A 26,944-nucleotide genomic window follows, 5' to 3' on the forward strand; every position below is an offset into this window, starting at 1 on the left:
GGCCCAGCTTCTCCGTGAGCGGCCCCCCCCGGGGTCCGGCGGCCGCTCGCGGGGGGGGCAGTGCCGAGCGCTGCACTGGCGGGACAGGCCGCAGGGCCCCCGGGCAGCGGGGGGACGTGGAAGGTTCCCCCATCGGAGGCGCCCCCATTTTACAAGGAGACACGCAGGTGCCGTGACGAGCTGGCTCTCGGCGAATGTTGGATCCCCAAGAAGACAGGGCCAGTGACGAGCCCGGGGGGCGGGGGGGGGGGGGCCGGTGGTAACTAAGGTGGTGCCGGTGGCTTTGTCCCTCCATGGAAGCCCCCCAACCACACACACACAGCCACACCCAGAGTGGCAGAGTTCTGAGCCCTTAGCCCTGAGACACGGCCCCCAGAGCCTGGGCCCTGTCCCCGCATCCAGGAGAACAGGGGGGAGCTTTCCGGGATAGCCCGGGGGGGGCCAAGGCTGGGCTTGGCAGGGAAGGCCGTGACCTGCCCAACGGAGGGAGAGGGACCAGCCAGAGCTGTGGGGATGCGCGGGCTCAGGTGGCTGCAGATGGGGAGGTCACGCTCTTTGCCAAGTGTGGGACGGAGAAGAAGAGCCGCGGAGCGGGTGTCTGTGGGTGACAGCAGGTGCAGCTGGGCGCAGACCTGGGGAGCACGGCGGCTGGTCCGGGACTGACCGCCGGGGAGCGGCCTGCCGGGGAAGGGTGCGAGGACGGGAGCCCGCGGGCCCGGGGTGGCACGGGGCTGCACATGGGGGGGGGGGGCACCCAGGATGCCTGCAAGGGCCACCTTCTTGGGCTCAAGGCCAGGCACAGCCCCTTAGAAGGATAATAATTAGCCACCAGTGGTTTGCATCTTTGTCCAGACGCTTTCCCAGGACTGGGATGGGTGGAGCTGGTCGGAAAAGACGCCGCCTGCCCTCGGGAGCCAGGGCCACCTGTGCGGGAGCACCGACGGCGTCACTCCAGACACAAATGAACGCTGGGCTCAATCTCGGAAGTTTCTCCCGAGCCCGCCTCGGGCTCTCCACCTCACCCGGGACACCCCCGGTGCCCCGCGCCTGCTGGGGGTCAACGACCCGGGGTCCTTCTCTCCTGCTCCCCTGCTGGCTCGGGAGGTGACCGGCTGGTGACAGACGCGCACGTGTCTGTGTTGGCTGTGCCCCTCCTTCCGTGTCCACCTCCCCAGTCAAGAGTTTTATTTTTCCTTCTTTGGTTTTCCCTTCGTGCCTCCAACCACTTCAAGCCCACTGCCAGGCAGCCCAGAGTCTAGGAATCAAATCGAGCACCCAGCCCCCACTCAAGGCTGTGAGAGCACCGTCCACACCGTCCCGTCCACGGCCACACCATCCACACTGTCCCATCCATAGCCACGCTGGCCACACTGTCCCATTCACAGACACACCATCCATCCCATCCCATCCACAGACACACCGGCCACGGCCACACCGGCCACACTGTCCCATCCATGGCCACACTGACCACACTGTCCCTTCCACAGCCACAGCATCCACTGCCACACCATCCATCCCGTCCCATCCACAGACACACTGGCCACGGCCACACTGGCCACACTGTCCATGGCCACGCCGTCCACAGACGCCCCCTTGGCACCGCCCTCACTGCCCCACCTGTGCCGAGCTGCAGCCAGGGTGCCCCTTGGGTGCCGTCCCTCCTCGTCCGGCGTCATTTTTGCTCCTTAACCTTATCCCTCAAAAGAAAGAAACGGAGAGCAGCCGGTGAGGGCTTCCCATCCTGTGCACACACACCACTCAGAGTTTCTATCCTTTCTTCCCGATGGACTGCCTCCTCCGGACGTCCCTGGACCGGTCTCTGCATTTTCCCAACGCCTGCCATCCCACCAGGTGCGTGGCCCCATCACTCTTGTCCATAGCACCCGGATCTCCTCCCGAGTCCCCCGAGCATCAGCGGCTGGAGAGAAGGTGACCCCGGTCCTCCCGGGGAATCCCTCCTGGGTGTGTCGGTCTGTGCTCCTCCTCGGGGAGGGAGCCGGCCGCTGGTCCACGGAGCTTGCTGGCAGACATCCTCTGTCCCCTCCACCCAGGGGCCCTTCGTGTCCCCCGGACCCTGTTGTGGTGCCTTGCAGGAAATGCGGTCGGCTACACAGGCTGCTGGGCGGCCCGCCTGCCTGGAGGCAGCACGCAGTCGGTGGCCCCGGGGGGAAGCTGGCTGGAGGATTGGCCCTCATGGGACTTTCTGCCCCTCATGGGACGGCTCCAAGGTCTGGACACCTGCCTGAAGGCGATGAAGGGAAACAGAGAGACTAGGGCATCCCTAGGCCAGCCCACTCTTTCCCCCCATCAGCTGCAGGTGGTGGTAATCCCATTACCCCCCCCCCCCCCCCCAGAGCTCTGGGACTGGACCCTTGCTGGGAACTGGGGACACAACGCGTGCTGGTGAGGAGGGAGGGCGGGGCCGGGGCCGTCCGGAGCACTTGGGCTGCTAAGGACCAGCCTGTCCCACGGGACGGATCCTGCCTTGGGGGGTCGGGCACTGGGTTTTTAAAGCAGTGCGTGGGCGCCACCTTCCTCGAGTGGCCTCCTGGACGAGGTGCGGGGATCCTGACCGGCTTCCCCCTGGCTCAGGCCTCCCGTGAGGCATCCCATTAGCCGGAGATGGTCTTGTGCAGCCTCTTTTGTGTTTCAAATATCTAAGAGACCAAGTCAAGGTGTCTGGGATGCTGTCACTGTCGTGACTCCCGAGGGCCGCGGTGCGGGTAGTCACAGGGGACATACTTGCCCGTGTCACTTGCATCCACGTGACGTCCGTGGGAAGGTGCCCGCTGGAGTCTCCTGGCAGCACAGGTGAGGCGGGAGGAGCCCTCCCGCACGTGGGTAACCCGCTCACTGATCACTAAGATGTGTCCTTCTGACCCCGGCACGGATGTGTGGTATGACGACTGTCTTCCTACAATCAGTCTGGAGGTGTAGCGAAGACAAGCGTGGACAAGCAGTGGACAGGCTGTGGACAGGCTCGTCCCTGCTGAGCGCGCCTGCCTGCCCGTCCCCTGGCTCTCGGCCTCCCCCAGCTGCCCAGGACGCAGGAAACTGACTGCGCCCCAAGGGGAAGCCGTGGGCTGGAAGGTGGGGGGCAGATTGGAATCTGGGAGGCGGGGGGACCAGCATATGACACAAGGACGTCGGCAGTCCGTGGGCGCGAACTCCCGGTACCCACAGCCGTTAGGACGCCTCACACAGTGTCCACTACACGAGCTCCCGGGTGAAAGAGGCCAGGACCGCAGCCCCGCGGTCCTGGGGCAGGGCCGGCCGGGGACGCTCCGGGGAGGTGGTCGCGTTTTGTGTCCTGATGGGGTCTGCGTTACACGGATGGACCCCACGGGCAGAACTCACCAGCCCGGTCTGGAGGTGAAGTCTGGCCGGACGCGCCCCCCGGGGCGACCTCTGCAGGATCTCAACCCCCCTGGGCACCCAGGTCCCGGCGGAGCTGCCCCAGGCCAGCCTCGTGACCCCGGCCCCGGACTCCGTCGCCTCCGGACTTTTGCCGCCGTGCCGTGCCGTGCCGTGCCGGAGCCCCTGCGCGCAAGCCCCTCGGCGAGCGTTAGCCCCTCGGGTGAACCCCTCCCCGGGTGTGCTGTTCGGGGAGACGCCGCTTTGGGGGCAGGATCCCGCGGTCTCGTCACTTGCTGCAAACGAAACCCTTCCTCCTTCCGTTCTCTGGCCTGGTTGTGTCTTTTGTGTCCTCGACGCCCCAAGAGGGACCCCGGTCTCGGTGACAGCCATGGCCTCGTGGGGGTGGGTCGCCCTTGAGTGGAGGGTACACAGCGTTTACGTGCAGCGTGGGAAGTGCACACGGTGCACAGGTGGGTGCGAGGTGCCACGAGCTGGCTCGGAGAGGGGTCCAGAGCTGGCTGAGCAGGCGTTCGGGGGCTCCGGGCCGGGGGTGCCTCCTCGGTGGCCGTGCGTGCACGCGTACAGGCGTGGCAGGTGGCAGGTGGCAGGTGCTCCCTGGTGATCGCAGACTGAACTGAGTGAAAGGCACACACCTGTGCACGACCACGGAAGGGAGGCATCTCGGTCAGCCCGGGCACCGTAACAAATCATTGCAGACCACCCGGGGTCCGAACAACTTGCTTCCCGGAGCTCTGGAGGCTGGAAGTCCAGTCGGGTCCTGGCGGGAGCCCCCTGCTGGCTGCAGAGGGCTGACTTCTCCCTGAGTCCGGAGTCCCGAGCACTGGAGAGACGGGATGCTTATGCGGGGGGGGGGGACTCTATCCCATCATGGGCCCCACCCTCGTGACCTCATCTACCTCTAATGACCTCCCCAAAGCCCCACCCCCTAATGCCATGACCAGGGCAGGTAGGGTTTCAATACACGAATTCGGAGACGGCGACGCGAGCTTCCTTCCGAAACAAGATGCTGAAAGGGTAGGCTTGGCCTTGTAACAACGGGACAACACACACAGCGTGCAGGCTGCTGTCTTTCCGTGAGACGGTTGAGCTCCAGTCTGTGGGTGACGAATCTGTCGCGCTAGGGAGGTAAACGTCTCAGTGACCAAGAGGGAACAGCAGAGCAGGAGTTTGAACCTCGGTCACGTGCTCCCGAGCTTACGCTTGTAACCATCAAGCCAGTGTGGCAGCGCCTGCCGAATAGGACCCAGGGACGGTGGAGGGGACGGTCAGCAGTGACATCAGAGAGGATACTGGCAGGGGCAAGGTTGTGACAAGCATGTCTGGGCTACTGAGCCAGGCTCAGCTGGTTGGCTGGAAGCCCAGTCACCTCTGTGGACTCTACTGGTTACCCGACTTCCATCCAGAGTGTGCGTGTCTTCCCAAGAAACCTGATCCAGAAGCAATGCCTACATTTATGAGAAACTGAATGCAATTAAGCGTGGCTTCATTCGTTCATTCATTCATCTGCCCATCCGTCTTTCTATTCCTTCCTCCTTCCTCCCATCCCTCCATCCTTCCATCCATCCATTGATCTATCTATCTATCCATCCACCCTTCCGTGTCTCCAACCTTCCACAGTTCCTTGAGGAAGTAACATTAAGTTGAGTCAGAAGCAGGAGAGAATGTGTTTCTCTCAACACATTCAATGGTCCTGAGGCACAGAAAGCAGGAGGATTTGAGGAAAAGAAACCTGTTCGTCATGAAGCAGAATAAGCGAACAGAAGAGGGTGCTGAAGACAAGTCGGGAGAAACAGGAAGAAGGCAGGTCGTGGAGGGTCTCGTGGCCACGTGAAGCATTTTGGACCCGACCTGAGGATGATGAGATGCTTTCATTGCTGGCTGAAGACTTACAGCAGGGGATGGGCAGGATCAGATTGGTGTTTTTGGAAGGTCTTACCCATGGATGAAGGTGGTGTCCAGTGGGAATGGAGAAAAAGGAGGCAGGCTTTCGTCATGGTCCTTGCGTGCGCCTGTATGCTTGCGGTCACCTTTCCATGCTGCGGTCACCTGTGCGCTCGTGTGCACCTGTACGGAGCCCACCATGCGACAGGCCCAGCTCTGGGCTCTGGGGAGATGACACAAGGCAGAGCAAGGAGTATGGTCTGTACCCTTGCGAATTCTATGTTCTAGTGGGAGAGATACACAAAACAGGCACCCGAAAGAGCACGCCATCTCAGAGGTCGGTTCGTATGATGGAGAAGAAGTGTAGCAATGACGCAGACTGGGCGCAGACTGGGGAAAGGGTGCTGCCGTCCCGCCTGGGCCATGTAAGGAAGGCTGCTGGGGTGGCATCTTCACAGAGTCCTGAAGGGAGTGAGGGAGGAGCATCCTGGAAGGGGAACAGGCAATGCAGTGGCCCAGGGCACTGGGCAACCAGCAGGGATCCCATGTGACGGGGGCGCAGAGACGGGCGGAGGGGGGCAGGAGACCGGGCCAGGGAGCCCGGCCAGCTGGAGGCCACCGGGTGGGGCTCCGGCAGCGGCTGGAGTGAACTGCCCACGTTTTAGGGCATCTCTCTGGCCGCTGTTGGGGCGAGGCCGGGAGCAGGTGTAGCACTTGGGGGACGGCAAGGATCCGGGATGCTGGCCCGGTCCTGGGTGGGGCGGGGGTGGGGGTGCCGAAACGGTGGAACTTTCCATCTGAAGGTATAGTCGTGTTGAGACAGAGTGGCAGCTGTCGTTGCTGGATTCGGCACAGAGTGAGAAGAGAAAGGATCCGGAAGACGGTGCGCCCGTGGTCCCCACAGAGGACCGAATGTGCTGTGCCCAGAAAGACCGCAGAAGAAACAGGCTGGGAGGAGCCGCGTGGCATCAGCGTTGGCGGGGGGAGTTTGAGACCCACTCCTTCCAGGGCAGGGGGGATGGGAAGGGGTGAGGGGGTTTGATTAGGGACGGGCAGGGTCTGACTGAGAAGGACTGGGGGCACGTGGGTGCCCAGAAGGGAGCCCGCAGTCCATCGTGGCTGTGTTACTCACTTTGTCTTTGCCTTGGTGGGGGTCCGGGAGGTATGGCCATTGAGCTCACCCTCCAACCCTTTCCACCGTGTGGCTCCGTTATGCCAGTAAGTGCCGGATGGGGTGATTGTAACCTCATCACACCGACAGCATGTTCTCACGCAGGGCCTCCGCGTTTGCTGTTCTCTGCTCGGAATGCTCCCTCTCCAGATACCCGCATGGCTCCCTCTCTCCAATTGACCTCAGTAGGTCATCTGACCTCCTTATATGTTATAGAAAGCTTCTCTCCCTGCTGCTGTTGCTGGAATATTCTAACCTGTTTTACCCTGCATTCATTTTCTCCAAAACAGTTATACCTGACATCTTAAAAAGGTCTCACTGTCTGTCCCCATGGAATAGTTCTGTGAGGACAGAGGCTAGAACAACGTCCGGGGTCCAGCGGCCCCTGCACCATGAATGCTGGACTGGGCAGATGTCTAGGTTTTTCACCCAGAACGGGGCCTCATGGCGATGTGGGGGTGGGGCCGCCAGGACCGTCAAAGTGAGTGATTCTTTTCACTGTCATCTGTGGGGTATTTTTTGAGATTTAAAATTTTTTATTTTTTTATTTCAAACTTTATATTATTTTTTTAATTTTATTTTTTATTTTTTAAATTTCACATCCAAATTAGTTAGCACATAGTGCAACAATGATTTCAGGAGTAGATTCCTTAGTGCCCCTCCCCCATTTAGCCCATCCCCTGTCCCACAACCCCTCCCATAACCCTCAGTTTGTTCTCCATATTTATGAGTCTCTTCTCTTTTGTCCCCCTCCCTGTTTTTATATTATTTTTGCTTCCCTTCCCTTACGTTCACCGGTTTTGTTTCTTAAAGTCCTCATATGAGTGAAGTCATATGATTTTTGTCTTTCTCTGGCTAATTTCACTTAGCATAATACCCTCCGGTTCCACCCACGTAGTTGCAAATGGCAAGAATTTCATTCTTTTTGATTGCCGAGTAATACTCCATCGTATATATAAACCACATCTTCTTTATCCATTCATCCACAGATGGACGTTTGGGCTCTTTCCATACTTTGGTTATTGTCAATGGTGCTGCTATAAACATGGGGGTGCCTGTGTCCCTTCGAAACAGCACACCTGTGTCCCTTGGATAAATACCTAGTAGTGCAGTTGCTGGGTCGTAGGGTGGTTCTATTTGTAGTTTTTTGAGGAGCCTCCATCCTGTTTTCCAGAGTGCCTGCACCAGCTTGCATTCCCATAAAAATTTTTATTTTTAAGTGAACTCTATACCCAATGTGGGGCTCGAACTCACAACCTCGAGATCAAGAGTCCCGCGCTCCCTCGGCTGAGCCAGCCGGGTGCCCCCCATCTCTGTTAATTACGGTGAAAGACACCGAAGAGCGTCCAGGGCCGCCGAGATGTGGTCTTGGAATGGGCCCAAGAACGCGTGCGCGGCTCTTCTGTCACGCCGGCCGCCGCGTGGACAGCGGTAGTCGTGGCCTGCCCAGCACTCTCCCCCGCTCTGGTTTTCCTCGGGAAACGCCGTCTGCTCTTGGCCCGAGGGGCCCAGGGGTGCTTCTGGGTGCTGTCCCGGGACCGTGGGAAAGAGGAGTGGTTCTCGGGGTTGATTTGCTCCTGTATTTCTAGGGCCGTGATGCATCTTTTTGCATCTTTTTCTTCTTTTTTTTTAAATTATTTTTTTAATGTTTACCTATTTTTGAGAGAGAGAGAGAGAGAGAGAGCATGAGCAGGGGAGGGGCAGAGAGAAAGGGAGACACAGAATCCAAAGCAGGCTCCAGGCTCTGAGCTCTCGGCCCGGAGCCCGACGCAGGGCTCGAACTCACAGGGCTTTGAGATCATGACCTGAACCAAAGTCAGACGCTCAACTGACTGAGCCACCCAGGCGCCCCAGCGTCTTTTTCTTCTAACGTAAGCATTTCAAGCTGTACGTTTCCCCTCAGGAGTGTTTTAGTCACATGCACAAATTTTGCTTTCTAGTGTTTTCATTATCACTCAGATTACAATAGTTTCTAACTTCATTGTGATTTCTTTTTTGATCCACACATTATTTAGAAGTGTGTTGTTTACATTTTTTTTAATGTTTATTTATTCTTGAGAGAGACAGAGACAGAATGCGACTGGGTTGGGGCAGAGAGAGGGGGAGACACAGAAAACAGAAGCGGGCTCCAGGCTCCGAGCTGTCAGCACAGAGCCCGACGCGGGGCTCGAACCCACAGACCGCGAGATCGTGACTTGAGCTGAAGTCAGATGCTTAACTGACCGAGCTCCCCAGGTTCCCCTTGATCTTCCTTTTTACCGAGTCTCACAATCTCTTTCAGCCGGAGTAGGCAGTGCATTTACAATTATTTTACTCCTGACGTGCTTGGACTCCACCGTCTCCGAACTGGGTTTTTCTTCATTTGCTCTTGGTTTCTTCGTTCCTCTTTCTTTCTTTCCTACCTGCTCTTTGTGCAGAACTCCAGAAGTTGGATCTAGAGAATAGGATATACCTTTAAACGATCAAAACCGTATCAAAAATGGCACATTATTTCAGAAAGAAAATGGTAAGCAGCTTAGCACTGTATTCTGTCCCTTGCCAGGTCCCCATCTCTTGCGCTCTCCTGTCACAGACTATGATTCAGCTAAGCTCCCCACAGATGTGAGGGCTTTTAGATTTCCTCCATATGCAGCTACACCATCCACAAATAATCCGGGTTTTCCCTTTCACCTTCCAATTCATATACATTCTGGTTGTTGTTGCCGTCGCATTATGATGATGTCTGGGACCCCAAGTGCAGCGTAGAATGGAAATTATGATTGTGGGCCTCTATGACCTCTTCCTGGTCTTAGGGAAAATTCTATCAATTATGATGACCTATCCTTCCACTAAGAGGATCTATTTTCCTTTTTTAGAAGATACCCTTCACCAGGTTTAAGAAGTTCCTCTCAGTTCCAGGTTTGCTTAGATTTTTTTTAAGGTTTATTTTTTTTATTTTTTATTTTTTTTGAGAGAGACAGAGCATGAGCATGAGAGGGGCAGAGAGAGGGGGAGACACAGAATCCGAAGCAGGCTCCGGGCTCCGAGCTGTCAGCACAGAGCCCAATGCGGGGCTCAAAGCCACAAACCAGGAGATCATGACCTGAGCCGAAGTCGACGCTCAACCGACTGAGCCACCCAGGCGCCCCCAGGTTTGCTCAGATTTAAAAAAAAAAAAATTATGAATTAACGTTGAATTTTATCTGCTTATTTTTCCTGCGTTTATTTCCCCATCCACGTTTACTAATGTTAAGATTGATGAGTTTTTTTTCCTCATTCTTATCAGCTTTTGCTCTTCTCATGAAACAAGTTGGGGACTGTTACCCCTTTTTCTATTATCTGGAGGAGTTTGTATAACATTTTTCTTCTGTTCCCTGCGCATGTGGTGAAAACTGCCAATAAAGCCATCTGTGCTTAGAGTTCTGTTTGGGGGGGATTTTTTCACTACTGATCCAATGTCTTTAAAAATCACTTTTTTCTGAGTTAGTTTTGCTACATTTCTAGGAATTGGTGCATTTCATTTCAAATTTATTGGCACAGAATTGACATACTCATATGATTTTAATTTCTGAAGGATTTCATAAATTTGTCAGAGGCTTATGAATTGTGCGGGTATTTTCAGAGAAGTCCTCGTGGCTTAGTTTGCCTCTCTGCGGTATGTTTCCCTCATTTCATCACGCTCTGCCTCATATTTATTCGCTTCTCTGTTTATTTCATTGGGGTTTGGTTTGCCACTTCCCTGGGTTCCGGACGCTCAGCTCCTTCTTGTCAGCTGTTTTCCCTGCTGTGTACGCTCAGGCATGAAAACACTAAGTACACTTTAGTCCATTCCACAAGCTTGATATTTAGCTTTTTCACCATTGCTTATTGAAAAGCGTTTTCTAATTGTTATCACGGTTTGTCCCTTGACCAAAATGAGTTATTTAGCAATGCGTTTATTAATTTCCAAACATATGGCCATTTTCTAGTTATCTTTTGTTATTGATTTCCAGATTTAATGGCATTATGGTCAGAGAATCTGCTCTGTATGATTTTAATGCCCGAAAAAAATGTTTTTTTTAATCTATCCAAGTTTTTTTCTTTTTTAAATTCAAGTTCATTAACATACCGTGTACTGTTGGCTTCAGGAGTAGAGCCCAGTGATTCATCTCTTACATATGACACCCAGGGCTCATCCCAACATGTGTCCTCCTTAATGCCCATCACCCATCTAGCCCACCCCCCCCCCACTTCCCCTCCAGCAACCCTCAGTTTGTTCTCTGTGTTTAAGAGTCTCTTATGGTTTGCCTCCCTCTCTGTTTTTATCTTATTTTTTCCTTCTCTTCCCCTATGTTCACCTGTTTTGTCTCTCAAATTCCACATGTGAGTGAAACCATGTATTTGTCTTTCTCTGATTGACTTGTTTCACTTAGCATAATACACTCTAGTTCCATCCACATTGTTGCAAATGGCAAGATTTCATTCTTTTTGATTGCTCAGCAGTATTCCATTGTGTGTGTGTGTGTGTGTGTGTGTGTGCGCACACATACATACCACATCTTCTTTTTCCATTCATTTGTTGATGGACATTTGGACTCTTTCCATACTTTGGCTATTGTTGATAGTGCTGCTATAAACATTGGGATGTATGTGCCCCTTCAAATCAGCATCTTTGTATCCTTTGGGTAAATACCTAACAGTGCAATTGCTGGGTCACAGGGTCAAAAAATTTTTAATTTTTTGACGAACCTCCATACTGTTTTCCAGAATGGCTGCACCAGCTTGCATTCCAACTAGCAGTGCAGAAAGATTCTCCTCTCTTCACACCCTTGCCGACATCTGGTGTTGCCTGGCTTGTTAACCTTAGCCATTCTGATAGGTGTGAGGTGGCATCTCATTGTGATTTTGATTTGTATTTCCCTGAGGATGAGTGATGTTGAGCATTTTTTCGTGTGTCTGTTAGCCATCTGGATGTCATCTTTGGAAAAGTGTCTGTGTCTTTTGCCCATTTCTTCACTGGATTATTCATTTTTTGAGTGTTGAGTGGGTAAGTTCTTTATAGATTTTGGACACTGACCCTTTATCCGATATGTCATTTGCAAATGTCTTCTCCCATTCCGTAGGCTGTCTTTTAGTTTTGTTTATTGTTTCCTTTACTGTGCAGAAGCTTTTTATCCTGATCAAGTCCCAATAGTTCATTTTTGCTTTTGTTTCCTTCGCTTCCGGAGACATGTTGAGTAAGAAGCTGCTACGGCCAAGGTCAAAGAGGTTTTGCCTGCTTTCTCCCCGAGGATTTTGATGGCTTCCTGTCTTACATCGAGGTCTTTCATCCATTTTGAATTTATTTTTGTGTCTGGTGTAAGAAAGTGGTCCAGGTTGATTCGTCTGCATGTCGCTGTCCAGTTTTCCCAGCACCACTTGCTGAAGAGACTGTCTTTTTTCCACTGGATATTCATTCCTGCTTTGTCGAAGATTAGTTGGCCGTACGTCTGTGGGTCCATTTCTGGGTTCTCTGTTCTGTTCCATCAATCTATGTGTCTGTTTTTGTGCCAGTACCATACTGTCTTGATGATTACAGCCTTGTAATATAGTTTGAAATCTGGAACCGTGATACCTCCAGCTTCGGTTTTCTTTTTCAACATTACTTTGGCTTTTCAGGGTCTTTCCTGGTTCCATACAAATTTTAGAATTGTTTGTATTAGTCTGTGAAACATGCTGGTGTTATTTTGACAGGGATTGCATTGAACATGTAGATTGCTTTAGGCAGTATAGACATTTTAACAATATTTATTCTTCCGATCCATGAGCATGGGATGTTTTCCCATTTCTTTGTATCTTCTTCAATTTCTTTCATAAGCTTTCTACAGTTTTTAGCGCACATATCTTTTACCTCTTTGGTTAGGTGTATTCCTAGGTATTTTATGGCTTTTGGTGCAACTGTAAATGGGACCAACTTCTTGATTTCTCTTTCTGCTGCTTCATTATTGGTGTATAGGAATGCCACAGGTTTCTGTACCTTGATTTTATATCTGACAACTGTACTGAATTCATGTATTAGTTCTAGCAGGTTTTTGTGTGGAGTCTTTTGGGTTTTCCACATAGAGTATCATGTCATGTATGAAGAGTGAAATTTTGACTTCATCCTTGCCAATTTGGATGTCCTGTATTTCATTTTGTTGTCTGGTTGCTGAGGCTAGGACTTCCGACACTATGTGGAACCACAGTGGTGAGTGTGGGCCTCCCCGTCTTGTTCCTGACCTCAGGGGGAAAACTCTCCGTTTTTCCCCATTGAGGATGATATTAGCTGTGGGTCTTTCGTATATGGCCTTTATGATGTTGAGGTGTGTTCCTTCTATCCCTACTTTCTTGAGGGTTTTTATCAAGAAAAGAGGTTGTATTTTGTCAATGTGCTTGGAAACTTTTTGAGACTTGCGCAGAACTACTTGGGCTTGAAAATATTGCACGTTGTTGAATATAGTCTTGTATATATGCCTGTTAGATCCAGTTGGTAATGAGGTTCAATTTTTTTGTATACTTACGGCTTAGTTTTCTGTTTAGTAATTATTGAGACGGAATCTTTTCTTCCACTCTGGCTATGTATTTTTCTACACTTGATCTTAGCCAAAAGGCCGAGAAGCGATGGCTATGTATTTTTCTATTTCTCCTTATACTTCTGTCAAGTTTTGTTTTATATACTTTAAACCCAAGTTATTATATGCCTACACATTTACAATTCATATATCTTCCTGATGAACTGAACACCTTATTATAAGCAACCATCTTCATTTCTAGTAATTCACTTTGCCATAAAGTCTATTGTATCAGATATTACTATGGCGACACCAGTGTTGGGGTTGGTGTTGGGGGTGGTGTTGGGGTTGGTGTTGGGGGTGGTGTTGGGGTTGGTGTTAGGGTTGTGTTGGGGGTGGTGTTAGGGTGGTGTTGTGGGTGGTGTTGGGGTTGGTGTTGGGGTTGTGTTGGGGGTGGTGTTGGGGCAGTGTTGGGGGTGGTGTTGGGATGGTGTTGCGGTAGTGTTGGGGGTGGTGTTAGGGGTGGTGTTGGGGTTGTGTTGGGAGTAGTGTTTGGGGTGGTGTTGGGGGTGGTGTTGGGGGTGGTGTTGGGGATGGTGTTGGGGTTGGTGTTGGGGTTGGTGTTAGGGTTGTGTTGGGGGTGGTGTTGGGGTGGTGTTGTGGGTGGTGTTGGGGTTGGTGCTGGTGTTGGGGTTGTGTTGGGGGTAGTGTTGGGATGGTGTTGGGGTGGTGTTGGGGTTGGTGTTGGGGTTGGTGTTGGGGTAGTGTTGGGGGTGGTGTTGGGGATGGTGTTGGGTGTGGTGTTGGGGTTGGTGTTAGGGTTGTGTTGGGGGTGGTGTTGGGGTGGTGTTGTGGGTGGTGTTGGGGTTGGTGTTGGGGGTGGTGTTGGGGCAGTGTTGGGGGTGGTGTTTGGGGTGGTGTTGGGGTTGGTGTTAGGGTTGTGTTGGGGTGGTGTTGTGGGTGGTGTTGGGGTTGGTGTTGGGGGTGGTGTTGGGGATGGTGTTGGGGGTGGTGTTGGGGATGGTGTTGGGGTTGGTGTTGGGGTTGGTGTTGTGGGTGGTGTTGGGGTTGGTGTTGGGGTTGGTGTTGGGGATGGTGTTGGGGTTGGTGTTGTGGGTGGTGTTGGGGTTGGTGTTGGGTTTGGTGTTGGGGGTGGTGTTGGGGCAGTGTTGGGGGTGGTGTTTGGGGTGGTGTTGGGGTTGGTGTTAGGGTTGTGTTGGGGTGGTGTTGTGGGTGGTGTTGGGGTTGGTGTTGGGGGTGGTGTTGGGGATGGTGTTGGGGGTGGTGTTGGGGATGGTGTTGGGGTTGGTGTTGGGGTTGGTGTTGTGGGTGGTGTTGGGGTTGGTGTTGGGGTTGGTGTTGGGGATGGTGTTGGGGTTGGTGTTGTGGGTGGTGTTGGGGTTGGTGTTGGGTTTGGTGTTGGGGGTGGTGTTGGGGCAGTGTTGGGGGTGGTGTTGGGGATGGTGTTGGGGTTGGTGTTAGGGTTGTGTTGGGGTTGGTGTTGGGGTTGGTGTTGGGGATGGTGTTGGGGTTGGTGTTGGGGTTGGTGTTGGAGGTGGTGTTGGGGTTGGTGTTAGGGTTGTGTTGGGGTGGTGTTGTGGGTGGTGTTGGGGTTGGTGTTGGGGTTGTGTTGGGGGTGGTGTTGGGGCAGTGTTGGGGGTGGTGTTGGGGCAGTGTTGGGGGTGGTGTTGGGGTTGTGTTGGGAGTAGTGTTTGGGGTGGTGTTGGGGGTGGTGTTGGGGATGGTGTTGGGGTTGGTGTTGGGGTTGGTGTTAGGGTTGTGTTGGGGGTGGTGTTGGGGTGGTGTTGGGGATGGTGTTGGGGTTGGTGTTGGGGTTGGTGTTAGGGTTGTGTTGGGGGTGGTGTTGGGGTGGTGTTGTGGGTGGTGTTGGGGTTGGTGCTGGTGTTGGGGTTGTGTTGGGGGTAGTGTTGGGATGGTGTTGGGGTGGTGTTGGGGATGGTGTTGGGGTTGGTGTTGGGGTAGTGTTGGGGGTGGTGTTGGGGATGGTGTTGGGTGTGGTGTTGGGGTTGGTGTTAGGGTTGTGTTGGGGGTGGTGTTGGGGTGGTGTTGTGGGTGGTGTTGGGGTTGGGGTTGGGGTTGGTGTTGGGGGTGGTGTTAGGGTTGTGTTGGGGGTGGTGTTGGGGTGGTGTTGTGGGTGGTGTTGGGGTTGGTGTTGGTGTTGGGGTTGTGTTGGGGGTGGTGTTGGGATGGTGTCGGGGTGGTGTTGGGGTTGGTGTTAGGGTTGTGTTGCAGGTGATGTTGGGGTGGTGTTGTGAGTGGTGTTGGAGTTGGGGTTGGGGTTGGTGTTGGGGTGGTGTTTGGGGTGGTGTTGGGGGTGGTGTTGACATGGTGTGCTTTTTCCTCATCCATTCACTTTCAACTAACCTCTGTTTTTAAATTTTTGGATGTGTCTTTGTTCCTAAATAACTTCCCACATTCTAAGTTCACTTGATTGCTTCCTTCTGATGCCTCTCATCTACAGAAAGTCTGCTGTCTCCAAATTCCGGTATTTTTCCTTCATCTGAGACTATTTTATTTCACTTTCTGTCTTAGTCCATCAGGCTACGGTAATAAAGTAGCACAGACTGGGGGGCTCGTAAACAACAGAAATCCACGTCTCACAGTTCTGCAGGTTGCAAGTCCAAGAGTGAGATGCCAGCAGAGTCAGTATCCCCTGAGGGCCCACTCCCTGCTCCACGGATGGTGACCTTGCTGTGTCCTTCCAGGGTGGAGGGGCAAGAAGGGCCTGTGCTGTGTCTTTTACTAGGGCGCTAATTCCACCACCAGGGCTCTGCCTCGTGACCTAATCCCCTTCGAAAGTCCCCACCTCCAACCACCATCACACTGGGCGGTGGGGTGGTAAGATTTCAGCATATGGACTTGGGGAGCACACACATATTCAGTCCATAGCAATTTCATTCTTGAAGGATATTTTCTGTGCACATAGAATTCTGACAGGCTTTGTTCCCAGCATTTAACAATGCTGTTCCACATCCTCTATCCTCCATGTTTTCTGCAGTAATTCATATTATTTCCTTGTACACGATGTATCATTTTTCCTGGGCTGCTTTCAGGATTGTTTTCTTTGTCTTCGTTACCATATTGGGCAAGTTTTCAGCCATTATTTCTTCAAATATTTTTTTCTTTTTTTTTAAATTTATTAAAAAAATTTTTCAATGTTTTTATTAATTTTTGAGACAGAGAGAGACAGAGCATGAGCAGGGGAGGGGCAGAGAGAGAATGAGACACAGAATCCAAAGCAGGCTCCAGGCTCTGAGCTGTCCGCACAGAGCCCAACGTGGGGTTCGAACTCATGGACCATGAGACCATGACCTGAGCCGAAGTCGGACGCTTAACCGACTGAGCCACCCAGGCGCCCCTTCAAATATTTTTTTCTTAACCACACCTTCCTCTTTTCCTAGGAGTTTGAGAACACAAATGTGAGGCGTTTCAATATCGTGCCACAGGTCCCTGAGTCTCTGTTCATTTGTTTTTGAACCCCTTTTTCCTCTCTGTAATACAAAGTGGGTCATTTCTATTGATCTGTCTTCAAGTTCACTTCCTCTTTCCTCTGCCATCCTCGTCCCACCACCGAGTCTCTCTAGTGGGCTTTTTGTTTTGGTTATTATATGTTTTATTTCTAAAATTTCCATATCATTCTTCTTTATATTTTCTATTTCTTGGCTTTCCACTTTCTCAAGTGTTTACTCTTACTGGCCAGAGCATTTCTGTAATACTTGCTTTGTCACCGAATCCCAATGTCTGTTTTTTCGGCACTGGTGACTGTCATCTCTTCACATTCCAGTTGACATGTTCATGGTTCTTTGTTTGCCAGGCAATTCTGGATTGTATCTTGTACGTATTGAATATTATGTTATGAGACTCTGGTACTTGTTCAATTATGGAGAATGTTGATAAGTGTCATTGTACGAGGCATGTAACACAGTTGAATTCATGCTGAATGTTCCATCTGACCTGTGCAGTACTGTGTGGGTCTGTCCCTTCCTTGGGTGCACCACCCAGTGGGACCAGGGCAGCAGCCTGGCCCTTTGTGCACTCTCACAGTCTATGGTTGGCTGCTCAGGTTCGGATGTGTGCCTTTGCAGCCCAGGGGTGTTTCCAGGAGATCACACACAACTTTCTTCTATCACTTTTCTTAGTAACCCCCTTTCTGCAGTCTCCTCATAGTTATCAACTTCCTGGAGCATCTCTTTTTGGGCATTTTCCCAGAAAGCTTTGTTATATACTTCTGATTACTGCACCTGCATCTTGGACCACGTGGGGGAAGAGGAGGAGGACAGAAAGCAACAGTGATTTGCCCAACCTTTTGGGAGCAGAGTCCCCCAGTTAGGAAGATGCTCCCCTCCTGCCAAGGTGTTAGGCCCCTGCAGCCCCTGCAGCCCCTGGAGTTGCTGCCACCACCATTGGGTTTTGCGGGGTTGGTGCACAAGGGAATGAAGAAAGGAAAAAATTAGAGGGAGGATGTACTCCCCCCTTGGTAAGCATTAGGGAAACCCTTTCCTATTTCTTCTTCTTCTTTTTTTATTAGCTTATAACTGCATATTTATTACACTAGAAAAGTTTTCAAAATTTCATTTAAGTCCTAGTTAGTTAACATATGGTGGAATAATGGTTTCAGGAGTAGGATTCAGTGATTCATCACTCACATATAATACCCAGTGTTCATCCTAATAAGTGCCCTCCTTAACGCCCATCACCCATCTAGCCCATCCCCCCACCCACCTCCCCTCCAGCAACTCTGTTTGTTCCATTTAAGAATCTCTTATGGTTTGCCTCCTCTCTGTTTTTCTCTTATTTTTCCTTCCTTTCTCCTATGTTCATCTGTTGTGTTTCTCAAATTCCACATATGAGTGAAATCATATGTTACCTGTCTTTCTCTGCTGACTTATTTCACTTAACATAATACTTTCTAGTTCCATCCACATTGTTGTAAATGGCAAGATTTCATTCTTTTTGATTGCCAAGTAATATTCCATTGTATATATAAACCACATCTTCTTTATCCATTCTTTTTTTTAAAACATTTATTTATTTTTGAGACAGAGAGAGACAAAGCATGAACAGGGGAGGGTCAGAGAGAGAGGGAGACACAGAATCTGAAACAGGCTCCAGGCTCTGAGCTGTCCAGCACAGAGCCCGACGTGGGGCTCGAACTCACAGACCGCAAGATCATGACCTGAGCTGAAGTCGGCCGCTTTACCGACTGAACCACCCAGGTGCCCCTTCTTTATCCATTCTTGGGTTGATGGATATTTGCACTCTTTCCATAATTTGGCTATTGTCAATAGTGCCATTACAAACATCTGAAGGGGCATTTTTCGAATCAGCTTTCTATCAATTTCGAATCAGCATTTTGTATCCTTTGGATAAATACCTAGTAGTGCAATTGCTGGGTTGTAGGGTAGTTCTATTTTTAAGTTTTTGAGGAAACTCCATACTGTTTTCAAGAGTGGCTGCACCAGTTTGCATTCCAACTAGCAGTGCAGAAAGATTCTTTCTTCACACCCTTGCCAACATCTGTTGTTTCCTGAGTTATTTTCACCATTATGACAGGTGTGAGGTGGTATCTCATCGTGATTTTGATTTGTATTTCCCTGAGGATGAGTAATGTTGAGCATCTTTTAATGTTTCTGTTAGCCACCTGGATGTCTTCTTTGGAAAAGTGTCTGTTCATGTCTTTTGCCCATTTCTTCACTGGATTATTCATTTTTTGGGTGTTGAGTTTGATAAATTCTTTATAGATTTTGGATACTAACCCTTTATCCGATATTCTTTGCATATATCTTCTCCCATTGCATCAGTTGCCTTTTAGTTTTGCCCTTGACTATTTCTTGAACTAGAATTGGAAGGCGTCTCTCAGAATGCTCTCTGTTCAGCCCATGCCCACTTCCAGGTTGGGGCTGGATTTAATCCAGGCTGGGAAGTAACAGAAACTCACAACCGGGTGATGGTGCTCCAAATTCTGGTCTTTCCCCCCAATCTACCTGCTACCATTTACCTTCCAGAATTCTTAAATAGCTACTCCATGCTTTCTGTTCAGATTTTATGGCTGCATTTAGGACAGAAATGGGGGGTGGGCAGTGTGCTCACTCCATTTTACCTAGAACCAGAACTCTCTGTTCATGAGTGTTTTTCCAACCCTGTCTGAGTTTCCAATTTTTATTTTGAGACAGAGAGAGAGTGAGAGACACACACACAGAAAGAGAATCTCAAGCAGGCCCCACGCTCATTGTGGCTCAACGCAGGGCTCCTGATTGACCCTGGGATCATCACCTGAGCTGAGATCAAGAGTCGGGTGCTTAACCGACTGAGCCACCCAGGCACTCCTATGTTTTGTTTTGTTTTGTTTTTAATTTGCTGCTAGAGACACTGAACTGGCACAATATTTTTTTTAAGTTTATTTATTTATTTTTGAGAGAGAGAACAGGGGAGGGGCAGAGAGAGAGGAAGAGAGAATCCCAAGCAGGCTCCACGCTGTCAGTGCAGAGCCGACGTGGGGCTTGATGTCACAAACTACGAGATCATGACCTGAGTCAAAACCAAGAGTTGGATGCTTAACCAATGAGCCGCCCAGCTGCCTCTGAACTGGTACAATTTTATGTTGTAAACGGTTGTTATGCTTTATACAATCTTCATATCCATGCTTACCTTTTGTTTAGAAAAACATTCAGATAATAGAGAAGTTGTGATCATAGTGACTGTACTCATGCTGTTCCCTTATCCAGGACTGCTCATTTTATGGTGGCACCACTACCAGTGGTGGGAACAGCCACTCCAAGGCTTCCCCGGATTCAGGCGCCTGCCCTGACAATGTCCGCCTTAACGCCTCGGGGAGGGGAGAGCCTTTATGCCATGCTGGGGGAAACAGCAGGTGTGTGGGAGGGATGCGCGTGATAAATCCCCTCCATCGTGCCTGTCTCCCTCAGCCTTTAGATGAGAAGCCCCCTAAGGGCCTATTCGACCCATCCGACCAAAATAGCAAACTCTACATTTAGTGAGCAGAAGCAGACTTGAGTCACTATCCTAGAAGTCACCGCCCTCACACGACGGTCAGACCTGAATCAGTTCACAGACACCACATCCTTTTAATTAAGGAGAGGTTGGGGTGTCCCTGGGGAAGGATCCTGTGCTAACACCGTGAGTATTCGCAAAGTTTCCTCCCGGCCTTTCAGAAAAGGACCTGTAGCCACACTCCCCAGATCGTGCACAAGGGAAAGGAAAACACTAGACCTTTAGGGGATCATTGCACACTGAGCCTGAACCCGCACTCATCAGGACAGAGGCCTCACCAGAAACCAGGCCCTGCCAGCACCCAGATCTTGGACTTCCAGCTCCAGAACAACAAGAGGATACACGTGTTGTTAAAGCCCCCCAGTCTGTAGGATTTTGTCGTGGCCGCCTGAGCAGGCTGAGACGAGATTGTTCTCAAGTAACATGTAAATAGGCTGCCTGAGCAGGTAGCTGACCCCCTCACCTTCCCTCCACGCATCTTTAGATTTATGACCAGCTCCCTAAAACCCACTGACTGATGGCTGAGAAACGGAGCCTGATGTGCACATGATTCTGTGTGCGGTGACGCTCTTGGCTGGGGCACTGCTGGAACGGGCCCCAGTGGGGGATGGGGGTGGTGATGGTGGAGGGGAGCCCACCCAGTGGGTGACTGCAAGCAGCATGTTTGGTTTTCCACTTTCCTTGGAAGGAGAGTGAGCTGACATATTCCCCTACACTGATGATCAGGGACCGAGAAGGAACCACTTCGGAGGATGGGGTCAAGGGGGTCTGGATGGACCTTTTGGAGCGGGCTCAGGTGTGGGAATATCCGTGTTCCACACGCAGGCCCGGCAGATGGGGAGACACCTGTTCTGCAGGTGGCAGCCAGCCGCTTCCCCTGTCGGCACACACCGCTCGCGGAAGGAGCCCCAGTCGTAGCGTGATGGCGATTCCACACGGGCCTGACGACCTCGCTCATCCCCAGCCCAGGCTACTGACGCGCCTCCCGCTCAGTCTGAGACCAGCAGCTGAGACCAACCCAGAGCCACGCCACGCGCCCCCGTGATCCGCCAGCCCCCGTGGGACCTCATTGGAGTAAAGGCTCATCCTGGGGTAGTTTTTCCTTCCCTGCTCACCAGGTCTCCACCAGGAGCGCCATCCGGAGACTTACAGAGCACGTTCTCTTTCACACTGAGCCACTCACCAAGGAAGGGCAGACGGGGGCTGCCACGGTGGGACTTCCAAGTCCTACTCCGTGTCCATCGTCCGGATGGCAGAGAATGTTGGAATGGGCCAGTTGAAGGTGCCCCAGGGTGTCCGGTGGTGGGAGAACAACTCTTCACGTGAGCTTCTGTGCTAGCAAACGTGTCCTTAGCCAACAATCCCCGGACGGTTCTGGGTTTCCTGCGGCCAAAGTGCCTGGGTCTGGGAGGAAGGGAGGAGGGGCATATGCACCTGTGAGGGTCACCAGGAATCATCCGCTTGCAAACACATTTGCTCTCACGCGCCGAACTTCGGGGTCTGCTGATTTCCAAGTCTGGGTGTGGGAGAAGGAATGTCCTTCCCAGGGGCCATTGTGCCCCGCGAGTCGGTTTTCGCACAATCCTTACCCTGCCCTGCCACACCTATCAGCCCGGGGAGCCCCTCCGGCAATTCTAAGAGGCGGGCACTTTTCCGGGGGGCCCCCCAGACCCGGAGCCTGAAGAAGTGGGGGTGCTGGGACCCTGAGGCCAGCAGCCCCAGAGCCCGCGGCTTAACGATGGAATTGTGGGTCTGGTTCCGGAGCACGGAGAGGATTGTTCCACGCACGGCTCCAAAGAGCATTTCTCTCTCATCCGGGGCGTGGAAGGCAGCGTTTGGAGACGGAAGCCGGGAGTTAACGGCTAAAACACGCACGTGCAAGTCTTCCGGGCTGCGGGCTGCGCGGCGGCGAGGAGTGTGGGTGAGTGGCTCTGAGCGCGGACGCCCCCGGCAGCACGGGGTGGGTGGCGGTCAGTGCGGGCGCGGCCGAGGCGGGCCTCGCCCGCCCCCCCTCCGCCCTGCGCAGCACCGGGGTTATTTTCGGCAGCATCCTCGCCGGCTTTCCGTAGACGCAAACCCGCTCCCCGCCAGCCTGAGATGGCAGAGGAGGAAAAGAGGTGGGGTTGGGGTGTCGCGGGGCCGTGCCCGGCGGCGGCAGCGGGGAGTGTCGGGGGAGGGCCCTGGGTTTGGGGCGCCCGCCCGCCCATCCGCCCGCGGTGACGCGCGCCCCCCGCCCGCCGCAGCGCCTCCGCAATGGCCGAGCCGGGCCGTCGGACGCCGCCCGGAGCCCGCCGCCCGCGGGGAGCCTCGGTGAGCAGCCGCCGCCCGCCCCCACCCCCACCCCCCCGCCCGCCGCCCGCCGCCCGCCGCCCCGCCGGGCCTCTGCGCTGCGCCGGCGCCTGGCACCGTGCGTCCCGGGGCCCCTGCGCCCTGCGCGGCGGGGTGGCGGTGGCCCCGCGCGCTCGTCCTGTCCCCCGCCCCCGGGGGCGGCCGGCGGGTGGCCCCGGAGTGGCCCGGGGTGGGGTCCGGAGATGGCGGGGGGGGGGGGGTGGGTAAGGTGGGGGGGTGGCCCGGGGGAGGTTTGGGGTTGGCGGGGGGCGGTGGCAGAGTGACGTTCTGTTGGTCGGGGGGGCCCGCGGCCGGGACGCCCCTGTCTGGAGCCAGGCTCCTCTCGGCTTCTCCAGGCGACCCCGCGGGCCACCTGTCTCAATCGCGCCCATTTCGCGGGAGCTCCCGGGAGCCGGCGGCAGGTGCACAGGCCTCTGTGCTGGCAGGGACGCCGGCCCGGTGGGCGGCGCGCAGGTGCTCTCGTCCGGGTCCGCGCCACTTGGGCGTTTCCGCACCGCAGACTCAGCTGCCCCCACCCCCCTCGGTGTCTAGTGTTTTGCTTTCACGTGTTCCTGTTTCCGGGGGTGGCGGCAGGGCGGTCGGAGGCTCACGGTATCCGAAGCCTCGGAAGCCGCAGCGTGAAGGGCTCGACTGGGGTCAGGAGTCGGAGGTGAGGCTCGGGCTCCACACCTTTCCTAGAAAACCCCTCCGGCCCGTCGCTTTGACCTTGTCTCTTGGAGAAGCAGGATTGTGGGCAGCGACTTCCTGCCGCACCTGAGGTTTTGGTTCAGCTTCACTTCCTGCAGAGGAAGGAGTGCGTGTTGTCTGCAAACACTGGGACCAGGGTGACCACTGGCAGGGCAGTCGGAAATCAGACGCACCCTCTCTGCCTTGGGTGCCACGGAGGGAGCGGGGAGCTGGTGGGCACTTCGGGGGGGGGGGTGCAGAGGGCTCTCCCTGCCTTAGGGTGGGTGGAGGGGAGAAGGCACCAGGTGGTGTGTCTGCCGGGGTTTAGGATTAGAAAGAGGGACGCCCCCCGCCCCTTTCCTGCCTTTCTGAAAGCCGATCTGCATTCCTGAGTTAAGACTTGCTTTGGCCACTGTCTGCAGTGTCCCCCTCCCCCTCCCCCCACATTAATGGCTCACAGACCTGTTTACCTTCTTGTAAACTTCAGTAACAAGGAGTGTTATGCCCCCTTTCGAAGCGTTTCCGGGACAGGTCAGCAGAACACTGACGTGCTTTCAGAAGCAAGAATCCTGGCCCAGCCCAGTCGATCTCGGGCTCCACTGGGGACCTGCTGTGGTGCTCACGCCCCATCCAGGGGCCGCCTGGGCAGCGGCTGCTCTGTGGGGTACAGAACAGCACCACCAACTGGTCGCAGTGGGTTGGGGTTCCGGCCACTAATGGGGAAGGGAGTAAGCAGTCCTTACCACACCTGCTTTTTCCCAAAAAGACTATGGTTGGAAAGAAGGAGGTTTTATAGCGGCGCCTGTCAGTTGGGGGCTGATGAAGTTATGATTTCAAGTCCAAATAGGATTTTCAAGCAGACATGCTGTTGTTTCGGAACTTCACGTGTGCTGAAAATATTTACACAGGCGTGACTGGCATTTATTATCAGTACTGATGGTGGCCGCTGAGAACCGGGCCCACGGGGGGAGGGTGAAGGGATGGACTGGTAGCAGGGGGTCAGTGCAGATGCCCAGGGCCACGGCGTGTTCCTGCAGCCACCCTGTCCCACGTGCCTGAGGCCCCAGGAACCAGTGCGCGGTGTCTGCCTTTCCCAGGGGCGGCTGGTGACATCATGACCAACGCGTTCCAGGATCTGGGCTTTCAGCACGAGCAGTTTGCTTTCATGATACAAGATCTAAGAGGTTGTGAACGATGGCATAGCAACAAAAAACTGTTATAAAAAAGAGGAAATAGTGAGGATAAAAAAAACCTCACCTGTTACACAGCCTGCTCTATGCCAGGTTCTGTTCTGATTTCTGTGTGTTAAGGTATGTGGGCATGACTTTGAGAGAAGGGATGGGCGGCAGGAGGCCTGGGAGAGGCTGGAGGATGCCGGTGACCCACCTTGAGGAGGGTGGAGGGAACCAGGCTGGGGCCACATCCTCAAGGAACCTGCAAAGGACAAAATGACAGTATCGCAAAGAATCATCGAGAAGTGAGGAGCCCGAGACCCGGAGAGGGGAAGGGTCTTGTCCTAAGTTAGGATCTGTGACTCTTAGTCCTGGCATATAAGGGCCCTCCCCTGGGCCCCGGATCGCACCCCAGACCTGTGTCCCGGTCTCTGCCCTGCTCCCCCCTGGGGTCTCCGTGCCCCTCCTCCACGCTTCCCGCCGGGCTCGGCCTGGACCGCGGGTCGTCAGTGACGGTGCTGTGCCACGGTCCGGAGCAGAGTGATGAGGCCTTGTCCCCGGCCAGACTTCCTGCTGAAGGTTACCTGCCATGCCTTGCCCTCCTCCCTCCCCTCCGTGGTGAGTCCAGGCTGTGTCCCCAGAGTCCCCTCCCTCTGCGCTCTGCCCGGGTAAGTGAGCCCAGGCCCTCAGCATCCGTGAGCGCGGAAGGATGTCGGGCTGCGAGGGCTGCCACCAGGCTTAACTTCCCTTTAACGACCCGGGGGCTGAGCGCCCATTCTGTCCTCTCTGGTTTGACAGTTCCTCTGCAGCTGAAATTTGCATTGGTCATTACAATATTGGAGATAATTAGCAAAAACGGGCTTCACCAGCTTCATGTAGTTGGTCCTATCAAGGGCCTTTCCTCTTGGGAAGCTTTATGGCCATTTATTCTTTTTTTTTTTTTTAATTTTTTTAATGTTTATTTATTTTTGAGACAGAGACAGAGCATGAACAGGGGAGGGGCAGAGAATGAGACACAGAATCCGAAGCAGGCTCCAGGCTCTGAGTTGTCAGCACAGAGCCGGACGTGGGGTTCGAACTCAACGGACCGTGAGATCATGACCTGAGCCGAAGTCGGACGCTTAACCGACTGAGCCACCCAGGTGCCCCTGGTTGTTTATTCTTAAGGTGGCTGTGCCTGTGCCTCTGCTGATCAATGTGTTGCGGGTTTCTGGGGTTGTTTTCGAGTCTGTACTGTGTTACACATGCCCTTTATATGGAATCTTTTGTGTTATAAACAGGGAGTCTGCTGGTCTGTGGTTTCTAATCCAGGCTTTTCTGGGTTGGGCTGCTTGGTGTGAAAGTTCAGGGATGATACAGATGGTTCCAGGAGGAGAACGGGGCTGGGTTCTCTTGGCCCCAAAGCACATCTTTATGGGAGCATCCGGAGGCCCAAGGTTCTCTCCACTCAGTTTCTGGAGCTCAGGCTGTGGGGAGCGGCCAGAGGCCAGCAGAAGACAGAAGGTTCCTTTTTTTTCTTTTTTTTTTTTTTAAGAGAGTGAGCGAGTGGGGGAGAGGGGCACAGAGAGAGAGAGAGAGAGAGAGAGAGAGAGAGGGAGACAGACTCTTAAGCAAACCCCATGCTCAGCACAGAGTTCGAAGCAAGCAGGGCTTGATCCCACAACCCTGGGATCACGACCTGAGCCGAAATCAAGAGTTGGGTGCTCACCCAGACGCCCCAGAGGGTAGAATGTTCTTGCCTGGCCCGGGGAGTGAGGAAGAAGTCTCGAGGCAGGGCTCTCCCTGTGGCCAGCCCAGACTCCAGGGAGACCTCCTGTCCACCTGCCCTGGGCTGACCTCTGGGCTGGTTTCCCTCCAGATCTGGGCTGAGATCCTGGGGGCAGGATGAAGAAATGGAGGGAAGGACGCCAGGAGGCAAAGTCAAGCTGAGTCTCTTTTCCCTTCGAGCAACAAAGACCTTCCCTCCTGCGCTGTCCGCCCACATCTGAGCTCAGCGCGGCCACACAGTCTGGGGAGAGGGCTGGACAGCAGAGGCCCACCTGGGGACTCAGGAGGATCCTCGTGAGGTGAAGCTGTGGCCTGGATACTGTGCCCGGGGACCGCCGGGACCCCCTGCGTCACTCAGCGCTGTCCCTTCCTGGCCCCGCCTCATGGGCCTGATGCCACCAGACTTTCCTGCCCACAAAACATGAAATCAGTCACCTTGTCTGGGACAGGCACCGTGGCCCTCAGTTGGGGAGGTCGGTGAACAGGGACAGACGTGGTCTCTGCCCTCCGGGAGTGGTCAGCAGCCAGACGGACGTGCCTTAAGCCACCGTGAAAACACATACTGTTTCTGCTGTGACCAAAACCACCAAGGTGTTTCCCAGTTCCCCCAGAGCCTGTGACCTGGCCTCCCACTGGCTGGGGGTCCAAGAGGCCGCTCAGGGCACAGCCATCTGAGGGGAGGAGCAGGCTAGCCCTGGGGCCTGGAGGAAGCCAGTGAGGGTACAGTGGGGACCCGCGGGCCAGGAGCAGGCTGGGCAGGATGCTGTGGCCGGGGGCGCTTGCTGTGAGGCTGGGCTGCTAGGGCAGCTGGACCCTCAGAGCTGAGGGGCTTATCAACATGTGTGGAAGACAGAGGTCAGGTTCGTAGGTTTGTTCTGTTTTGTTTTCTTAAAGTGTATTCATTTTTGAGAGAGAGACACAGTGTGAGCAGGGGAGGGGCAGAGAGAGAGAGGGAGACACAGAATCCAAAGCGGGCTCCAGGCTCCGAGCTGTCAGCACAGAGCCCGACGTGGGGCTCGAACTCATGAACTGTGAGATCA

At 53.7% G+C, this 26,944-nt stretch overlaps 1 protein-coding gene and 2 long non-coding RNA genes across 35 annotated transcripts in view; 2 read left to right on the top strand and 1 right to left on the bottom strand.

The window, feature by feature from the left end:
* The first annotated feature begins 8,114 nt into the window (after positions 1-8,114).
* LOC147576245 (uncharacterized) lies at positions 8,115-9,828 on the top strand. The gene is made up of 2 exons (XR_015241933.1): positions 8,115-9,561; positions 9,696-9,828. It is a non-coding gene; the product is annotated as an uncharacterized LOC147576245 (long non-coding RNA).
* An 8,120-nt stretch (positions 9,829-17,948) lies between these two features.
* LOC147576246 (uncharacterized) lies at positions 17,949-22,132 on the bottom strand. The gene is made up of 2 exons (XR_015241935.1): positions 21,134-22,132; positions 17,949-19,467 (listed from the first exon to the last, which is right to left on the bottom strand). It is a non-coding gene; the product is annotated as an uncharacterized LOC147576246 (long non-coding RNA).
* Positions 22,133-22,138: 6 nt separating this feature from the next.
* JAKMIP3 (Janus kinase and microtubule interacting protein 3) overlaps positions 22,139-26,944 on the top strand; it is a 115,625-nt gene continuing 110,819 nt past the window's right edge. For all 33 annotated transcript variants that reach the window (XM_086681207.1, XM_086681216.1, XM_086681218.1 and 30 more), the window contains exon 1: positions 22,139-22,260. The gene's annotated coding sequence lies outside the window, so the exon portion shown is untranslated. The remainder of the gene's footprint in view (positions 22,261-26,944) is intronic.

The sequence above is a fragment of the Puma concolor genome, chromosome D2 (assembly GCF_028749965.1).
Source record: "Puma concolor isolate L17-30 chromosome D2, mPumCon1.1.hap2, whole genome shotgun sequence".
In the NCBI taxonomy this organism is placed as follows: domain Eukaryota; kingdom Metazoa; phylum Chordata; class Mammalia; order Carnivora; family Felidae; genus Puma; species Puma concolor.